This window comes from Pseudophryne corroboree, chromosome 9 (genome assembly GCF_028390025.1).
Source record: "Pseudophryne corroboree isolate aPseCor3 chromosome 9, aPseCor3.hap2, whole genome shotgun sequence".
NCBI classification, from domain to species: domain Eukaryota; kingdom Metazoa; phylum Chordata; class Amphibia; order Anura; family Myobatrachidae; genus Pseudophryne; species Pseudophryne corroboree.
The window spans coordinates 49,513,905-49,533,848 of record NC_086452.1 but is presented as its reverse complement, the minus strand read 5'-3'; the positions used below and the strand labels follow the sequence as shown (position 1 = coordinate 49,533,848).

Genomic DNA, 19,944 nt, shown 5'->3' with positions numbered 1-19,944 from the left:
TAAAATCCTGCAGTAAGCACAGCGGATAACTGAATTAACCCCAAATAAGCTGGTGGGAAATACATTAAGTTATTGCTGACTACAATAGGTAAACTGCTCTATATCATTGAGGTACAATAGAAGTACTAATATAAAAGGGCGCTGTTGCATGGTTCATAAAGGTGGAGCTGGTCTGTAGTCCAAATTCTATACTCAATAGTCCTAGCACACGTTATTCACATCTTCCAACACCAGAGGCTGTGACGAGGGGGCACGGCCACACCTCTGGTGGGCATATTTCTAAGAAAAATCTCATTTATTTTATGACACGCACCGTAGAGAGACACCCGGCTTAACAGCCTGCCCCAGAGCACCTCCCAATCCCTACAGATTCTGGACTGTCCAACCAAAAACAAGACCATGAGAGGTAAGCATTATCTGCATTACACGGGCACAGCCCTACAGTAATGAGCAGAAAACTCTGTTCAATGGTAAAACCTCATGGTCACTTAATACCAATCTACACACAAGGACTGAATAAGGACTGCACTACGGCTAAAAGAATTACTCCAGAACAGGGACAGCAATACCACTAAGTGAATTTAGACCGCTGTGCCAATGGTTAAGGGGCATCTAAACCACCTAATGTCACTCATACTGAGAGCCGGCCACTTGCATGTGAAGCTACCGGCTGCTGCTCTTCCTTAACCGTATTATGCTAGGGTGTGAAGCTGGGCTATAATATCACTGTCGCTTCCAGTAGGAGAGGATGCTGCCTGCGGAACATTCCCACTATTGTTTTATTAAAAGGTGACAGGGGGATTTTTGTACCTGCTAATAAATCTGCTGCATAGAAGGTGCAGACAAGGTTATGTATCACTCCCAGGAGACTGAGCACTACATAGGAGGGGGACTAGGATTTGTCAGTAGCACAACAAGATGACGCAGTAGGACAGACATTATATGGTTCTGGAGGTATGCAATCACATAGTCAATCATTATGCTGACATGTCAACACCAGGATGTGGACAGTAATTTTAGTGACGTCATTATAGTGATGTTATTATAGTGAAAATGTCGACATTAGGATTACGGTTAAATGAAATATTAATCCTCGACATTGTGACCAGGTCGACATTTCATCAATGTTGACATGCTGAACATATCAACATAATATACCGAACCTGTTCTGGCTGATCGGTTTCCCACAAATTTTAAATCTGGGCAGTTTCTTTGATCAGTTTATTTGCTGGGAGCCCCACCCACCAGGAGTTGTCGCCACATTACTTGCTAGGAGCCCCACCCACCTGGAGGAGTTGGCACATTACTTGCTTTGAGCCCCACCCGCCTGGCAGGAGTTGGAACATTACTTGCTGGGAGCCCCACCTGCCTGGAAGAGTTGGCACATTACTTGCTGGGAGCCCCACCCACAAGGAGGACTTGGCACATTACTTGCTAGGAGCCCCACCTGCCTGGCAGAAGGAGTTGGCACATTATTGGCTGGGAGCCCCACCTGCCTGGAGGAGTTGGCACATTACTTGCTGGGAGCCCCACCCACCAGGAGGACTTGGCACATTACTTGCTAGGAGCCCCACCCACCTGGAGGAGTTGGCACATTACTTGCTGGGAGCCCCACCTGCCTGGAAGAGTTGGCACATTACTTGCTGGGAGCCCCACCTGCCTGGCAGAAGGAGTTGGCACATTACTTGCTAGGAGCCCCACCCACCTGGAGGAGTTGGCACATTACTTGCTGGGAGCCCCACCTGCCTGGCAGAAGGAGTTGGCACATTACTTGCTGTGAGCCCCACCTGCCTGGCAGAAGGAGTTAGCACATTACTTGCTGGGAGCCCCACCTGCCTGGCAGAAGGAGTTAGCACATTACTTGCTGGGAGCCCCACCTGCCTGGAAGAGTTGGCACATTACTTGCTGGGAGCCGCACCTGCCTGGAAGAGTTAGCACATTACTTGCTGGGAGCCCCACCTGCCTGGAAGAGTTGGCACATTACTTGCTGGGAGCCCCACCTGCCCGGCAGAAGGAGTTGGCACATTACTTGCTGGGAGCCCCACCCACCTGGAGGACTTGGCACATTACTTGCTAGAAGCCCCACCCACCTGGAGGAGTTGGCACATTACTTGCTGGGAGCCCCACCTGCCTGGAGGAGTAGGCACATTATTTGCTGGGAGCCCCACCCACCTGGAGGTGTTGGAGGATTAGGCTAACTAGTCATCTCCAGCCCAATACTTGGAGTCCTACAAATTACAGTGGATGCTCTTCTGTAGGCAGGGAAACAGGATGAACTAATGCCCATAGGATGGACAGAGTACTAGTCCCAATCTTATGAGCCCAATCTATCCACTCTGTGTGGGGAAGAGAACTAATCTCTATGACAGTGATTTTCAACCTTTTTCAGTTCGCGGCACACCAAAAAGATTTAAAAATTGCCAAGGCACACCATCGGTACCCCACGGAAAAATAAAACACACACAGGGAAATTAAACAAACATATTTGTCCCCAAGGCTAAAAACACACACACATTGTCCCCAACAGTTATTAAAATAATGCACAGTACTTGAACACACTGTCTGCCACAGTAATTCCACACATTGACCCTCATAGTAATGCCATCACACTGTCCCCCATAGTAATTGCACACATTGCCCCCCATAGTAATACCACCACACACACCGACCTCCACAGTAATGCCACCAGACACACTGACCCCCATAGTAATGCCACCAAATATACTGACCCCATAGTAATGCCACCAAATACACTGACCCCCATAGTAATGCCACGAAACACACTGACACCCACAGTAATGCCACCAGAGACACTGACCCCCATAGTAATACCACCAAACACACTGACACCCACAGTAATGCCACCAGAGACACGGACCCCCATAGTAATGCCACCAAACACACTGACACCCACAGTAATGCCACCAGAGACACTGACCCCCATAATAATGCCACCAAACACACTGACACCCACAGTAATGCCACCAGAGACACTGACCCCCATAATAATGCCACCAAACACACTGACACCCACAGTAATGCCACCACACACACACTGACCCCCATAGTAATGGCACTGCACACACATCATAAAGCACTGGCCCAAACCTTTTTTGTTTTCCCCCTTAGCGGCAGGAGCATTGAGGAGCAGAACACAGCAGCACGGGCCACGAAGGGAAACTAGTCGCTGCCTAGGCGGGATGGTGATGTGTACGTGACCTATGAGTCACGCCACGTCGTAGGGGTCACGGGCGGGCCCGCAGGAGAGCTGCCGTCTTCACTATACAGTGACCGCAGAAGAGCTGCCTGTGCTGCCCGATAGTGATGCTGTAAATCAGTATCACTATCGGGCAGCGCAGGCAGCTCTTACGCGGTCATTGTATAGTGAAGACGGCAGCAGACGGGGACTGGCAGCAGGGATCTCTGGCGGCGGCACACTTGACAACCGCTGGCGGCACACCAGTGTGCCGCGGCACAGCGGTTGAAAATCACTGCTCTATGATCTGGGAAGTGTCTTGATGAAATCTGTGCGACAAACTGACCATTGTCAGAATATGCGGCCAGTAAGAGGCACAAATACTGTAGGTTGTTGGAACCTAAACCCACGTACTTCACCGTCACACGAAGTGCAAAATGCATTACATGCCATCATAAAACAAATACTGAGCGGAGGTTTGCAAGCAATCTTTAATGGAGGCAACGGATAACAGAGTGTGAAGCGGACACCAGTATTTGGACCGTGGCGGAAAGCGGATGCAACTGGTATCAATGTGCTCTCACATGAGCAGAATGCACGACCCAATTTGGCAAGGATAGACTGCTGGCATGAGCTTATGACAGGCCCTCGAGCATGAATGAGGTTCCAAAGGCTGCAGAGAGGTGCTTGATCAGAGTGCGCGATGGCTAAAGAGACAGACTTTATAACAGCCAAGACATGGGGACCATTTATATCATTCTCAGTATGTACACCTGCATATGGGGCAGAGAGAAATGCAACTTTCAATTAATACCCTCTGGCAAGTAAGAAAGAAGTTTATAGCAGACATCCTGTAATTTGCTGCATTACATGACGAGGTGAAAAGGAGAAACAAGCAGATTATACGATGTCTTATTTACACAGAGAGTCTACTGAATAATTCACGAGACACGATCATTAGGCAAAGGCACCATGCCATCCTCGCAGCTGGAATAACAAAGCAACCAGTGTGAGAAATCACAGAACAGTGACAGCGAGGGGGAAGAGAGCGCTCTTTCAGGGTCCTGGCAGGGATTGTGTGTTTCTGCATTGCCGAGTGCCATCCGCTCATCCAGGAAGTCCTGTGACCTACACAAATGTAAAATGTCCCAATTCCCAGAGACACATAGCATAGTATTACAACGATGAGGTATCGCAGTCATGATGCTGACATATGTCAAGATCAAAATGTTGCCGACATGGTTGAAATGCCAACATCTAACATGTCGGTATTGATGAGATGTTGACCTGAAAAATGCAATGCCAATATCATGACCACGTCGACATTTCAAATGTTGGCATACTGAGCGTCACTACTGCCTTTGGCGACACATCTCTTAGAAGTGAATTCCCCTCCTCCTTTGATTCTAGCGCAAAGTACAAGATATTTTAATTTCAGTATAATCCCGCTGAGGAATCGGATTGCGCGAGTTGTACTTATTGCTGCATGTCAGGTTTTCTGGAACTCTATGGGAGGACAAAGCAAGAAGTCACATGGGGGGGGGATGCAGAAAGCCCCGAGGAAAGTGGACAAGTTGCACAAATCAAATGCGGTCATCGCTGAAGTGATCTAGAGAACATCTGATGTCTAATATACACACACTACACATCGTTCCTATAAGGACAGATTGTTGCATGCAGGGTGTCAGGCAATCTCTGTACACTTTGCATTTGCTGCATAACATCGGCTTGCAGTACTCCTACATTGAGGGACGATCTGTCAGGTTTGTGTGCGACAGTCGGCTCCGGGCGCTGTGTGTACACACTCTGCAATAAATCGGACTGACCAGCCGAGAAATGACCTGTAAATGTGTACACCTAGCATTAAACCGTCCCCAGGTCGGATACAGTCCAGCTGTTACCTGCATGGTCCTCTGTTGCTGCCTGAGCAAAAGGAAACGAGTACTGTATATCTGAGAGACCAGCTGTGTCGTCACATTTACACATCCAATTCTTATGTAAAACGGGGCGTGGGATGGGTGTATCTTAAGTTAAGGAAGGAGGAAAAACAATTATACTCCGCAAAGCACTCACAGCTAGACAACAAGAACCACAAATGCAAATACAGAGCCCAGTATAACCTCATGTAGCATTGAGAACCAGCTTTATGAAAGTCCCCACAACATTGCAGTGTCTAGTAATGGAAGGAGCACTGATGGCTGGCACACAGGACCCCTGCTAGGAGACAGGAACGGCTGCAGAAATGACAGGGTACCTGCTCTGTCAGCCAACACACTGGAAACCTACAGTATAGAAGGGATTCCTGTACACCAGAGATGGGGAACCTTTGTTGAACTACACATACCAGCATGCCTTGCTACAGTATTGCTATTTAGCCATGCTAAACCTGTTGCAGGGCATGCTGGGATGTGTAGTTCAACAACAACTGGAGGGCAGAAGGTTCCCCATCGCTGCTTTACACTACAAGCCTGGGGTGCGCAGACAGCAGGTTCCCTCCAGAAAACGTCACCACAAATGTTGTCGTCTCCTGAATATCACACACAGCTTTTTTATCATTTGAATACATGGACTAACACACAAGCTTATTAAATAACTAACATTCTCTGTTTAGGGCTTGTGTACAGAAGTGTCACTTCTCCATCCTTTACACAACCTGTTCACCAGCAAACTGACCAATAACACACACATAATTGTGCAAGCGATACTTCTATTCATAGATAAAGGCCCTCCAAGTTTCCCGAGCCCAACTTCAATGACAGTGTACTACTAGCATATTAATAATTTTATATGTACAGTATCGTCTTAGAAATAATCTAATTTTCCTTAGCCATATGTTTTATGGCTGATGTTGCAGTAGGGGTTCTTAAGACTTAAAAAGTGTACCTTTCAGATGCAGCCACGTGTGTGTGGAATCGCATGCCGCAGGGGTCCAAACTCTGGTGCTTAATGTGCATGCTTAGAAGAGGATAGGGGAGGCCTTGGGAGGGTAGACCGCCATCGCTGCACCCCCCCCCCCCTCCCCCCAAAGACGTGCTAGGGAGTATGGCGATGCAGTGTTCCACCCACAGTATAGTGACACAGCACTCAATGGGAAATAATAATAATAATTTTATTTATATAGCGCTCTTTCTCCAATAGGACTCAAGGCGCTTAACAGATACATAGCATAATATAGTACAGAAAATAATGAAGTACATTTTCATAAAATACAGAAGCATGAAGATACTAAAAGGGACATTATGGAAATGCTTGAGTAAACAGAAAAGTCTTGAGTCTACTTTTGAAGGATTCTATAGTTGGGGCCTCTCGCACTGTGCGGGGAAGTGAGTTCCATAGAGTCGGAGTCGCATGACTAAAAGCTCGAACCCCAGATGAATTACGGTAGATTCTAGGTACTGCTAAAAGTCCTTCATCTACAGATCGCAGTAATCGAGTGGGGCAGTATGGGGTCAGAAGCTGCTTCAGGTACCTTGGGCCTTGGTCATGGAATGCTTTGAAACTCAGTAAGCCAATCTTGAAGATGATTCGCCATCGTGCAGGCAGCCAGTGAAGGGAGTAGAGGATGGGTGTTATGTGGCTAGAACGGGGCTGGTTGGTTAATAGCCTGTTTTGCTGTTCCACAGAAACGATTCAGATAACTGAAAAATTGCGCACGTGACAGGGAAATAGCGTCGTTCACTGTAAGTCATTAGCTTGTGACAGTTTTGGGCTCAGTTTTCTACTTTAAAAATGTCTTTAAACACCCATTTGTTAGTTACCACAGTCCTCTGCCGATAGCTACATCTAAACGCCAGTGACAGCCTAATTCAGCAGGAATTCTGTTAGTTTAAAAAGAGCACTATGGGGGTGATACAATTCTGCACACTGGCCATGAAGTCCCTCAGTAACAATTCCGTCAATGTGCCCATGGGCACAAGCCTTGCACTCCCCCACAGAGGCACTAGGGGATATTAGAGAAAGCTGTGCCTGGTGACATAGCAGAGAAGTGAATTACCCCTGTCTTTGGTATAACACAGATAAGGGGATAATACTGTTTAGCATGTACACTGGTTGCTTTCTGCAGGGCCATGTTTGTGATCCCTGATCCATAGGGATAGATATCTACTGAGACTTCTGATCTATGTCAGTCTCCTTTAGACAGAGGAGCTACTAATGCAGAAACTCCAACGCTTTCACACAGCGAGAGCGACTAACAAAGGCGTAATTAGCTTCTGCTTCAGAAAAGTGATGTCGCTCCTGTTAATTAACAGTGTCTGAGAAGTGGAGATTAGGGAATTATTTCATTACACAAGGAGACGAGATGAAGGATTAAAATGCAGAACAGTTTTCTATAGAAGAACACTGTCGCACTATAACTTGCCACCCCATAAAATAAAGTGGTCACGGTGAACAGACCTCAACAGGTCTGCCTGACTGGCGGACTTCAGCGTCTAGTCTGTGGCCCGAAGCCGCTACCAATACGCAGCCATAACTGCATTCCCACTAATGTCATAACAATAAGGAAGCAATACAACTCCCACTATCCCCTGGAATACGAATGATGATACCCGTCTTACCTTATGGATTTTATATAACATGGTCTGTACCTAACTGCAGACCATAAAATTGAAATACAGGAAAACCAACCAGCTCCGATAATTCACAAATATAGGGTTAAAAGTTTCGATGTCATTACAAGGGGGGAGTTCAATTGTTTTGCGCGACCAACCTCCCATCTAAAGTGACCGGAGATCACTGGGCGCAATTCACTGGGTTTTTTCTTGCACTGATCACGCCCAGAGATGTCGTGTTTAGCCGTGTAAAGCGGCTAAACCCGACCGAACTAATTGTCGAGATGTGAAAAAAGTCCAATTTGAGCGCTCAAACGGTTCAGTTTTTGCGCACTTCTGCTCGCCATATCCGAGGGGGAGGGGGGGATTGCGAGCAGATTGCACCCCAAAGGAGCTACAATTGGGGCAGCTGGCGAAAAACAATTGAATTTCCCTTTTTATTTTATTAAAAAACAAACTTTTTGTTTAAACAGTTCATTTTAATTGAAACCAGGTTTGTTTTTGTTTTTTTGCATTAATGTTTTAAAGGGTAAAAAAATGAATAATGCATTAGAAACCTTGATCAAGTTGGGCGACTGGCATCAACAATTTTTGAAAAAAACACTAGTTTTTTTAGTATAATAGGATTATTATTTTTTTTAAGAAGTCAGGCGCTGTGTTAGTCACAGCATCATAAAAAATAAAAAAAAAGTGTGTGTGTGGTTTTTTTTTTTAAACCATTTGGTTTAAATCAGCCAACCCTGTGAAAACATTATAATCGCAGTGTCCTATACCCAAGTTCAGATGCCACAACAAGTCTACGCAATGGGGACACCAATAAAATACAATATTCCCTCTGGCTTTAAATCCAGGACAAAAATGTCTGTGGGTCACCCCATAGGAAAGAAGCACCTTGCAATTAAGAGATTATTTTCAGGTCTCCTTTAAGCTGAGTTCGCCATACAGTGAGCAGAGTATAGCACAGGGGTATGTAACAGCACTAGAAATAGCAGGCGAGTCACTGGGTGAGGGGGTAAGCACTAACACATACGCTAAAGATCACTGTAACCTTTACCAGCGTCTCCCTCCCGCTGACCGTAATAACCCGGCAATTGAGCTTTCTGTTGAGCAGAATTGGAACTCAGGGTCGCATTGTGAAACGGGCTCTTAACTCACTACGTAGATGATAAATAACCTTGAGTTGGGAGGCAGGAAAATGATCACGTGGACCGCCTTCATAATATTTCACTGTTCCGTATAAATCACCCTGAACTATCAAACACCAGTGAGTATTCAGCCTTATGAGAGGCAGCTGTAGGCTGAAGCTCTTATATCTCCTATATAATAGCCCTGCGATTCTGTGCCTGGACCTCTAACGCTGGGCGTGGCTAGGAGCTCTCATTGGGTTAGTGGCAGCTCTATCACACCCAGTCCACAGCTGATTGGGCGAGAAACGCCCTCCCATACAGGTTACATCCAATGGGAGGCTCTGCCTTTTGCCTGCTGTGTTTTCACAGAGCAGGATTAGCAATGGGACTGATGGAGCTGCAGCTCCAGCCCCACACCCCAAAATAAGCCCACTGCATCTGCAGCAACACACCCTCCAACACTTTACACATAAACATTGATGTAAATTCGAAAAGGGGGCGTGACCACGCCCCTTTTCCTATACTTTCAATGGAAGCTTGGAGAGTCAAAAAACGGTACAGACCATAAAAAAAAAAAAAAGGGACTGTACCTGCCAAAAAGGTGCAGCTGGAGGGTATGCCACTGCACCTGCAGCAAGTCTCTGCGCTGTAGATAGGGGAAACATCCTTTTACTGCAGCATCCTATGGGGGTCATTCCGAGTTGTTCGCTAGCTGCATTCGTTCACTGTGCAGCAATCAGGCAAAAACTCGGCCCTTCTGCGCATGCGTATGCAGCGCAATGCGCACGTGCGGTGTACTATTACAACGAATGATGTAGTTTTACACAGGGTCTAGCGATGCTTTTCAGTCGCACAGGCAGCCGCAGAGTGATTGACAGGAAGAGGGCATTTCTGGGTGTCAGCTGACCGTTTTCAGGGAGTGTTCGGAAAAACGCAGGCGTGGCTGGGTGAACGCAGGGTGTGTTCGTGACGTCAAATGAGGAACTGAATGTTCTGAAGTGATCGCAAGCGCCGAGTAGGTCTGAAGCTACTCTGAAACTGCACAAAAAATGTTTTGTACCCGCTCTGCGATCCCTTCGTTCGCACTTCTGCTAAGCTAAAATACACTGCTAGCGGCATTTTCTCGCGACGGGTAACTCCCGGCCAGCCACAGGAGCGGCGCTGGCTGGGAGTTACTCTTCAAGTACAAAAGCATCGCCGATGTGCAATGCTTTTGTACTTGTGCGGGGGGGTCGGCCTGACTTGCCCTGTTCTGGGAGTCCCCCCGCATATCAGTGTAAGTGATCTACGATGAGCTCAGAATGACCACCAATGTCTTGCTGCCAGTCCAACTGCCCCCTCCGGCATCAACAATCCCCACTCCCTTGCCGCGCCGCAGTTGGAACAAAAGCTGCTGCGGCCAACGGCATAGATGTGTATGAAAGCGGCGCAGCGGAAGGCTTTCATAGCCCTCCCTGCGCCGCATACTCTCTGAGCCCCGGAGCCTGCTCTGCGTGTGATGTCACAGAACTGCCTCCCCACCACAGACGCGCCCAGATCCCCAGAGGCCCTGACTCTGCAACACAGCACCTGGGTTGCCGGCCTGGAAGCCCCGAGATGGCTAATGTAGCAGATAGAGAGGGTGATATCGCGGCAGGTAATGTATGGACGCTGAATCAATGTAAAAGGTGACAGTGCTGTGCAGTGCAGTGGGTGTGCAGTCAGGGCTGGTGCTAGAGTGTTCGGACCCCCCTGCAAACTATAAATTTGCACCCTCGCATACTTTACAAACGCACAGCGCACATAATACCCCCTGTAGTAGAGACACTTACACACATAATGCCTCCTGTACCGGTGACACTTACACTGCACTGCATCCCTTTGCTAAGCGGCTAGCACCGGGCCTGTGTGCAGTGTCACTGACACTGCACAGCACTCTCACCTTTTACATTGATTCAGCCAGTCACTCAGTTCTGACAGCCAGTCTCTATTGTTAGCACCAGTGTCCCAACGCGCCGCATTACAGGGAAGTAGACACACTAAATAAACTACAGCTCCCAGCAGCCCTTAGCGCCGAAGCATTCCGGCCCTCAGGGCTGCTGGGAGCTGTAGTTTATTGAGTGCATCTTCTTCCCTGTAATGCGGCGCGTTGGGACACCGGCGCTAACAATATTGACTGGCTGCTGTGCGAGTCACCGGGAGAGCCACTGCCAAAGGCAGAACAGCAGCTTAGCTGCTGACAGGAGGAGAAGCAGGATAAGCATTACTAACCCCTCCCCCCACTCACAGTACCTCCGCGCCCCATCCGTGGCACCCCCACACACCCCCTCCAGAACCCGCGGTAGCTCCGGACCCAACTCCCCCACCCGCACCCACCCCTCCCCCACCCGAGGCACCCCTGCAACTGCTCCTCCCCCACCCGCAGTGGCTCCAGACCACCACCCGTGGCACCCACGCACCCTCCCCCACCTGTGGCACCACCGCAACTGCCCCTCTCGCGGCACCCCAGGGTCCCATCCGCATCTTCCCCGCACCCGCCACTCCCCCAACCAAAGCACCTACTAGGTGATTCATCAGGCTCTGCGTGCACTGTTCACACCGTTGCAAGGGGCTTCGACCCCTTAACCATTGCACGCCCTTTGTCCGTGCAAGGGTTAAGGGGGCGTAGCCCCTTCAGACAGTGTGAAGAGTGCCCGTAGGGCGCGATGAATCACCTAGTTCAAGATATTCAATTAACTACCATAGTACTTGTCAGCTTCTAGGCGGTTATTTCAACAAAAGAACGCCTGCAATGGCACCCTACATCTCCTCTAGAGTGCATTACAATGCCCAATGCCGACGGCTGCTGTAGGAACAGCTGATGTCCTGACTACACACTTCGCACCATCCTGCACCGCACTTCATTGAATCCAAGCTCCAAAATGGTTTTAGTCAATTTGCCCAGAAAAAACATTCAGATCACAAAGCAACCTCCCAAGGGCACAATTCAATTCAGCGACAGTTGAATAGTGCTGGGAATTAGTTCCCGGGCTTATTCAATTCAGCGCCATGTGACACTTAACTAAGGAATCTCTTCTTGCACCCCTGGGGGTGGGGTGCGGGCAGAAATCCGACAAAAGTGCTGGCGCGATGCTGATATCTACCCTTTGCGCTGCGAAAACAGCATCGAGTCGGGCACTTAAGTCGGAGAATGCCAGTTCTCCCGACAAAACAACCTGTTTAGTGTGGGAGAACGGGCAGTCTCCAACTTACCAAAGCGCTGAATTGAATAGCGCAAAATCTTAACTTGTATTGCAAAAAATTATAGTAATTCTTATCTCTCCTGTCATTAAAGTCTCTTGAGCCAATAAATCTGATATCTAGACCGTGCTTGTATTTGTCTGCACAAGTCCAGGAATAGCCACACTGGAATGTCCCAGTGTATTCTCTGGAATCATCCCGTCCAAGGACAGGGACATAGTCTTCCCTCTAGGTAAGCCCAACATGTAACGCAGATAGCTTATGTGTGCGGCTTAGAAACGTACGGGTATTGCTTCTCATTTTGAAATATTAATACATACCCCAGCTAGCCATTTGTATCCATGTTAGTAAAGAGAGAAGGGATGAGCTTGTGAGAAGTTTGGAAATGAACAGGACCAGGAATAATAAACTCTGCTGGGGGACGCATTGATGCATGGCTAAACTACATATAGCGTGCGCGTACGTTTTCATGTTCGTTCCCTTTTTCCAGTTTGTAGAGCTGTGTGGTCGAGCGCTCTGGCTTATACAATGATGCGGGTGACACGGGGCCCGATTCCGAGCCAGACGCAGCGATGTTTGTTCTCCTTTCTCTTTATGCTGCTCATCACAGCTTCCTCCACAGAACCCCGACAGAAGGCAGATCTCCAGCTAAGTAGGGTCCCTTCTCCTCCCCTGCCTACATCTGACTTCATCCCCCTCCTATGCTTGCCCCATTCTCTGTATGAGGCTCAGCTCCCCCTTCTGTGTGTCTCTCACCATCTTTGTATTTTATTAAGAGTCTCGATAGCAAACTTGACATAAGGGTGCCTTGAAAAACTGCTGATGTTCTAAAAGTGGCGTGAGCGGAGACAGTTTGGGGGCCACTCCGAAACAGTCACAATCATATACAAACAACCAAACACACAGCATTAACACAGGATAGTCACACAATTATGACATACAGTAACATTCAACACAATAAACAAGGTATAAAAAAAATAAGAATTTACTTACCGATAATTCTATTTCTCGGAGTCCGTAGTGGATGCTGGGGTTCCTGAAAGGACCATGGGGAATAGCGGCTCCGCAGGAGACAGGGCACAAAAAGTAAAGCTTTCCGATCAGGTGGTGTGCACTGGCTCCTCCCCCTATGACCCTCCTCCAGACTCCAGTTAGGTACTGTGCCCGGACGAGCGTACACAATAAGGGAGGAATTTTGAATCCCGGGTAAGACTCATACCAGCCACACCAATCACACTGTACAACCTGTGATCTGAACCCAGTTAACAGTATGATAACAGCGGAGCCTCTGAAAAGATGGCTCACAACAACAATAACCCGATTTAGTTAGCAATAACTATGTACAAGTATTGCAGATAATCCGCACTTGGGATGGGCGCCCAGCATCCACTACGGACTCCGAGAAATAGAATTATCGGTAAGTAAATTCTTATTTTCTCTATCGTCCTTGTGGATGCTGGGGTTCCTGAAAGGACCATGGGGATTATACCAAAGCTCCCAAACGGGCGGGAGAGTGCGGATGACTCTGCAGCACCGAATGAGAGAACTCCAGGTCCTCTTTTGCCAGGGTATCAAATTTGTAGAATTTTACAAACGTGTTCTCCCCCGACCACGTAGCTGCTCGGCAAAGTTGTAATGCCGAGACCCCTCGGGCAGCCGCCCAAGATGAGCCCACCTTCCTTGTGGAATGGGCCTTAACAGATTTAGACTGTGGCAGGCCTGCCACAGAATGTGCAAGTTGAATTGTGCTACCAATCCCACGAGCAATCGACTGCTTAGAAGCAGAAGCACCCAGCATTGTTGGGTGCATACAGGATAAACAGCAAGTCAGATTTCCTGACTCCAGCCAACCTGGAAACTATATTTTCAGGGCCCTGATAACATCCAGCAACTTGGAGTCCTCCAAGTCCCTAGTAGCCGCAGGTACCACAATAAGCTGGTTCAGGTGAAACGCTGACACCACCTTAAGGAGAAACTGGGGACGAGTCCGCAGCTTTGCTCTGTCCGAATGGACAATCAGATATGGCTTTGTGAGATAAAGCCGCCAATTCTGACACTCGCCTGGCCGAGGCCAGGACCAACATCATGGTCATTTTCCATGTGAGATATATCAAATCCACAGATTTGAGTTGTTTAAACCAATGTGATTTTTTAGGAATCCCAAAACTACGTTGAGATCGCCCAGTGCCACTGGAGACATCAAAGGGGCTGTATATGCAGTACTCCCTTAACAACTTCTGGACTTCAGGAACTGAAGCCAATTTCTTTCTGGAAGAAAATCAACAGGCCGAAATTTGAACCTTAATGGACCCAATTTGAGACCCATAGACACTCCTGTTTGCAGGAAATGTAGAAATTAACCTAGTTGAAATTCTTCCGTGGAGCCTTCCTGGACTCACACCCTGGCACATATTTTCACCTAAGTGGTGATAATGTTGTGCGGTCACCTCCTTCCTGGCTCTGACCAGGGTAGGGATGACCTCTTCCGGAATGCCTCTTTCCCTTAGGATCCGGCGTTCACCCGCCTTGGCGTCAACGCAGCTGCGGTAAGTCCCGGAACAGACACGGTTCTTGCCGAATCAAGACCCTTCTTAGTATCTCTTGAAGTTCCGGGAACCAAGTCCTTCTTGGCCAAACCGGAGCCACGAGTATAGTTCTTACTCCTCTCCTTCCTATCATTTTCAATACATTGGGTATGAAAAGCAGAGGATGGAACACATACACCGACTGGTACACCGACGGTGTTACCAGAGCGTCCCAGCTATTGCCTGAGTGTCTCTTGACCTGGCGCTTCAGGTGGGACGCCATCATAACCACCTTTGGTCTTTCCCAACGGTTTACAATCATGTGGAAACTTCCAGATTAAGTTTCCACTTTTCCGGGTGGAATTCATTTATGCTGAGGAAATCTTCCCAGTTGCCCACTCCCGGAATGAACACTGCTGACAGTGTTATCACATGATTTTCCGCCCAGCGAAGAATCCTTGCTGTCATTGCCCTCCTGCTTCTTGTGTCGCCCCGTCTGATAACGTGGGCGACCGCCATGATGATGTCCTACTGGATCAGCACCGGTTGACTTTGAAGCAGGAGTCTTCCTAGGCTCAGAGCATTGTAAATTGCCCTTAGCTCCAGTATATTCATGTGGAGAGAAGTCTCCAGACTTGACCACACTTCCTTGGAAATTTTTTCCCTGTGTGACTACTCCCCAGCCTCTCAGGCTGGTATCCGTGGTCCCCAGAACACAGTCCTGAATGCTGAGTGTGCTGCCCTCTAAAAGATGAGCACTCTGCAGCCCCCACAGAAGAGACACCCTTGTCCTTGGAGACAGGATTATCCGCTGATGCATCTGAAAATGCGATCCGGACCATTCGTCCAGCAAATCCCCTGAGATCTGCCGAATGGAATCGCTTCGTAAGAAGCCACCATTTTTCCCAGGACTCCTGTGCATTGATGCACTGATACTTGGCCTGGTTTTAGGAGGTTTCTGACTAGGTCGAATAACTCCTTGGCTTTTTCCTCCCGGAGGAACACCTTTTTCTGGACTATGCCCAGAATCATTCCTAGGAACAGCAGACGTATTGTCGGAAAAACAGCTGCGATTCTTGGAATATTTAGAATCCAGTCGTGCTGTCGTAGAACTACTTTAGATAGTGCTCTTCCGACCTCCAACTGTTCTCTGGAACTTGCCCTTTTCAGGATATCGTCCAAGTAAGGGATAATTTAGATGCCTTTTTTCTTTGAAGAAACATCTTTTCGGCCATTACCTTGGTAAAAGGCCCGGGGTGCCGTGGATAATTCAAACGGCATCGTCTGAAACTGATATTGACAGTTCTGTACCACGAACCAGAGGTACCCTTGTTGAGAAGGGCAAATTTGGACATGGAGGTAATCCTTGATGTCCAGGGACACCATATAGTCCCCTTTTTTCCGGTTCGCTATCACTGCTCTGAGTGACTCCATCTCGATTTGAACCTTTTATGTAAGTGTTCAAAGATTTCAGTTTAGACTATGTCTCACCAAGCCGTCTGGCTTCAGTACCACAATATAGTGTGGAAAAATAATACCCTTTTCCTTGTTGTAGGAGGGGTACTTTGATTATCACCTGCTGGATATACAGCTTGTGAATTGTTTCCAATGCTGCCTCCCTGTCGGAGGGAGCCGTTGGTAAAGCAGACTTCAGAAACCTGCGAGGAGAAGATGTCTCGACTCTCCAATCTGTACCCCTGGGATAATACTTGTACTATCTAGGGGTCAACCTGCGAGTGATCCCACTGCGCGCTGAGACTCTTGAGACTACCCCCCCACCTTGAGTCCGCTTGCACGGCCCCAGCGTCATGCTGAGGACTTGGCAGACGCGGTGGAGGGCTTCTTTTCCTGGGAAGGGGCTGCCTGCTGCAGTCTACTTCCCTTACCTCTATGTCTGGGCAGATATGACTGGCCTTTTGCCTGCATGCCCTCATGGGAAAGGAAGGATTGAGGCTGAAAAGACGGTGTCTTTTTCAGCTGAGATGTAACTTGGGGTAAAAAGGTTGGATTTCCCAGCTGTTGCCGTGGTCCCCAGGTCCGATGGACCGACCCCAACTAACTCCTTCCCTTTATACGGCAATACTTCCATGTGCCGTATGGGATCTGTATCACCTGACCACTGTCGTGTCCATGACATCTTCTGGGTGATATGGACAACGTACTTATCTTGATGCCAGAGAGCAAATATCCCTCTGTGCATCTCACGTACATATATATAGAATGCATCCTATTAAATGCTCTATATGAATAAAATATTTTCAGTCAGGGAATCCGACCAAGCCAACCCAGCACTGCATCTCCAGGCTGATGGCGATCGCTGGTCGCAGTATAACCACCGTATGTGTGTATATACTTTTTAGGATATCTTTCCAGCTTCCTATCAGCTGGCTCCTTGAGGGCGGCCGTATCTGGAGACGGTAACGCCACTTGATAAGCGTGTGAGCGCCTTATCACCCTAAGGGGTGTTTCCCAACGCGCCCTAATTTCTGGCGGGAAAGGGTATAACGCCAATATTTGCTATCGGGGTAACCCCACGCATCATCACACACTTCATTTTATTTTATCTGATTCAGGAAAAACTACAGGTAGTTTTTTTTCACTCCCACATAATACCCTTTTTTGTGGTACTTGTAGTATCAGAAATATGCAACACCTCCTTCATTGCCCTTAACGTGTGGCCCTAATGAGAAATACGTTTGTTTATTCACCGTCGACACTGGATTCAGTGTCCGTGTCTGTGTCTGTGTCGACCGACTGAGGTAAATGGGCGTTTTTAACGCCCCTGACGGTGTTTCATGAGACGCCTGGACCGGTACTAATAGTTTGTCGGCCGTCTCACGTCGTCAACCGACCTTGCAGCGTGTTGACATTCTCACGTAATTCCCTAAATAAGCCATCCATTCCGGTGTCGACTCCCTAGAGAGTGACATCACCATTACAGGCAATTTCTCCGCCTCCTCACCAACATCGTCCTCATACATGTCGACACACACGTACCGACACACAGCACACACACCGGGAATGCTCTGACAGAGGACAGGACCCACACTAGCCCTTTGGGGAGACAGAGGGAGAGTTTGCCAGCACACACCAAAACGCTATAATTATATAGGGACAACCTTATATAAGTGTTTTCCCTTATAGCATCTTTATATATATCTCAATATCGCCAAAATCAGTGCCCCCCCTCTCTGTTTTAACCCTGTTTCTGTAGTGCAGTGCAGGGGAGAGCCTGGGAGCCTTCTCTCCAGGCTTTCTGTGAGAGAAAATGGCGCTGTGTGCTGAGGAGATAGGCCCCGCCCCTTTTTCGGCGGGCTCGTCTCCCGCTATTTAGTGAATCTTGGCAGGGGTTAAATATCTCCATATAGCCTCTGGGGGCTATATGTGAGGTATTTTTCGCCAAAAAAGGTTTTCATTTGCCTCCCAGGGCGCCCCCCTCCCAGCGCCCTGCACCCTCAGTGACTGCCGTGTGAAGTGTGCTGAGAGGAAAATGGCGCACAGCTGCAGTGCTGTGCGCTACCTTTAGAAGACTGCAGGAGTCTTCAGCCGCCGATTCTGGACCTCTTCTTACTTCAGCATCTGCAAGGGGGCCGGCGGCGCGGCTCCGGTGACCATCCAGGCTGTACCTATGATCGTCCCTCTGGAGCTGATGTCCAGTAGCCAAGAAGCCAATCCATCCTGCACGCAGGTGAGTTCACTCCTTCTCCCCTAAGTCCCTCGTTGCAGTGATCCTGTTGCCAGCAGGACTCACTGTAAAATAAAAAACCTAAGCTAAACTTTCTCTAAGCAGCTCTTTAGGAGAGCCACCTAGATTGCACCCTTCTCGGCCGGGCACAAAAATCTAACTGGAGTCTGGAGGAGGGTCATAGGGGGAGGAGCCAGTGCACACCACCTGATCGGAAAGCTTTACTTTTTGTGCCCTGTCTCCTGCGGAGCCGCTATTCCCCATGGTCCTTTCAGGAACCCCAGCATCCACAAGGACGATAGAGAAAAAAAAGGTAGAGAGAACTAAAGTGTGGTGCACAGCCCGATTTCACACAACATATAATATACAAACTGTAGTAACACTCGCCCTGCATCAGCTTCAGAGGCTGCAATAGGTGCGCACACACACACACACACACACACACACACACACACACACACACAGCAACATGAATGCGGGCATACACAGAGAGTGGAACTTAAGCTGGACATCGAATTCATGATTATGCAGACGATTAGAAGAACCGGATAAAGGGCAGAGAAAAGGGACGATGATGCTCCGAGCACTGCGGGAAGTATGAAGGCAATTTTCACTTTGCGGCTCTGAAACGGCAGAACAAGGGTTCGGGCGATTGGACAGGTCTGACCATCAAAATAAAGAATAGCGACTGTCTGCATGCGGTGAATGATTATTGTTCTGTGTATGTCCCGCATAACAAAGGCACACATCATAGAGTACTAGGGTTAGGCTTTGAGAGGGGTGTGTTAGAATACTCTCCGGGGTACGTTGGAACAGTCTGGATCCTAAACGCTGGAATTTTACAACCAACCCTCAAACACAAACCATCACACAGGCACACTCATATCTGTAACGCAGGTAATCTATTTTCTGGACGTTTATGTACTGCAATTACACAAGCACAGCTACACAAACATACACATGCAAAACACGGCTGATCCTGGTCTATTGGGGCTCGACAATTACTGCTCTATTGAGTACCTGTTAATTATCGTGGCTATTATAACAAATGATCTCCCCCCATAGGTTATGCTACTGGTGACAGCTTTACACCAGGCGATGAGCTTTGAGGACACGTCATTATTTGTAGACCTCTGTAGCAGTTTTAACTGATCAAGTAAATGTTGTTTTATTGAAAATAACCTGGTTTCTTTGAGATGTTTACAGCACAATCTGAAACACATCTCATAGCCTTGCTATATGAAACCCATATAACCCTGCCCTGCTGTGCTTACCAGCGTAACAGTACACACGTAGGAAAACTAGCGATTTCCCAACATAAGCATATTATATTATCTCAGTGTGACATGTGGTTACCTTTCATTACATGAAAGGGGGGAGTTCTACCTGTACAAAGAACATTCGATTTAGCTACCGTAAGAATAATCTGACTCCCGCTAAACAATTTCTACTAGCAGGAAATGAAAAGTATTGTTACTAAACAATATGTACACAGAACAGCATGAAGAGAATAGGGACAGTACACAACAGGCCTTTCTGCAGTAACTGTATCTGTTTATACATTTGTACTGTTGTAGAATTATTATTATCATCATCAATTAGCAGGCTCACCACCTAGTACAAAGGATTGTATCTTTGTGCT

The 19,944-nt window shown here is 48.0% G+C and overlaps 1 protein-coding gene across 2 annotated transcripts in view; it reads right to left on the bottom strand.

Annotated features, from left to right (window-relative positions):
- The window catches only part of USP24 (ubiquitin specific peptidase 24), a 233,216-nt gene that overhangs the window by 166,242 nt on the left and 47,030 nt on the right, over window positions 1–19,944 (bottom strand). The window lies entirely within an intron of this gene.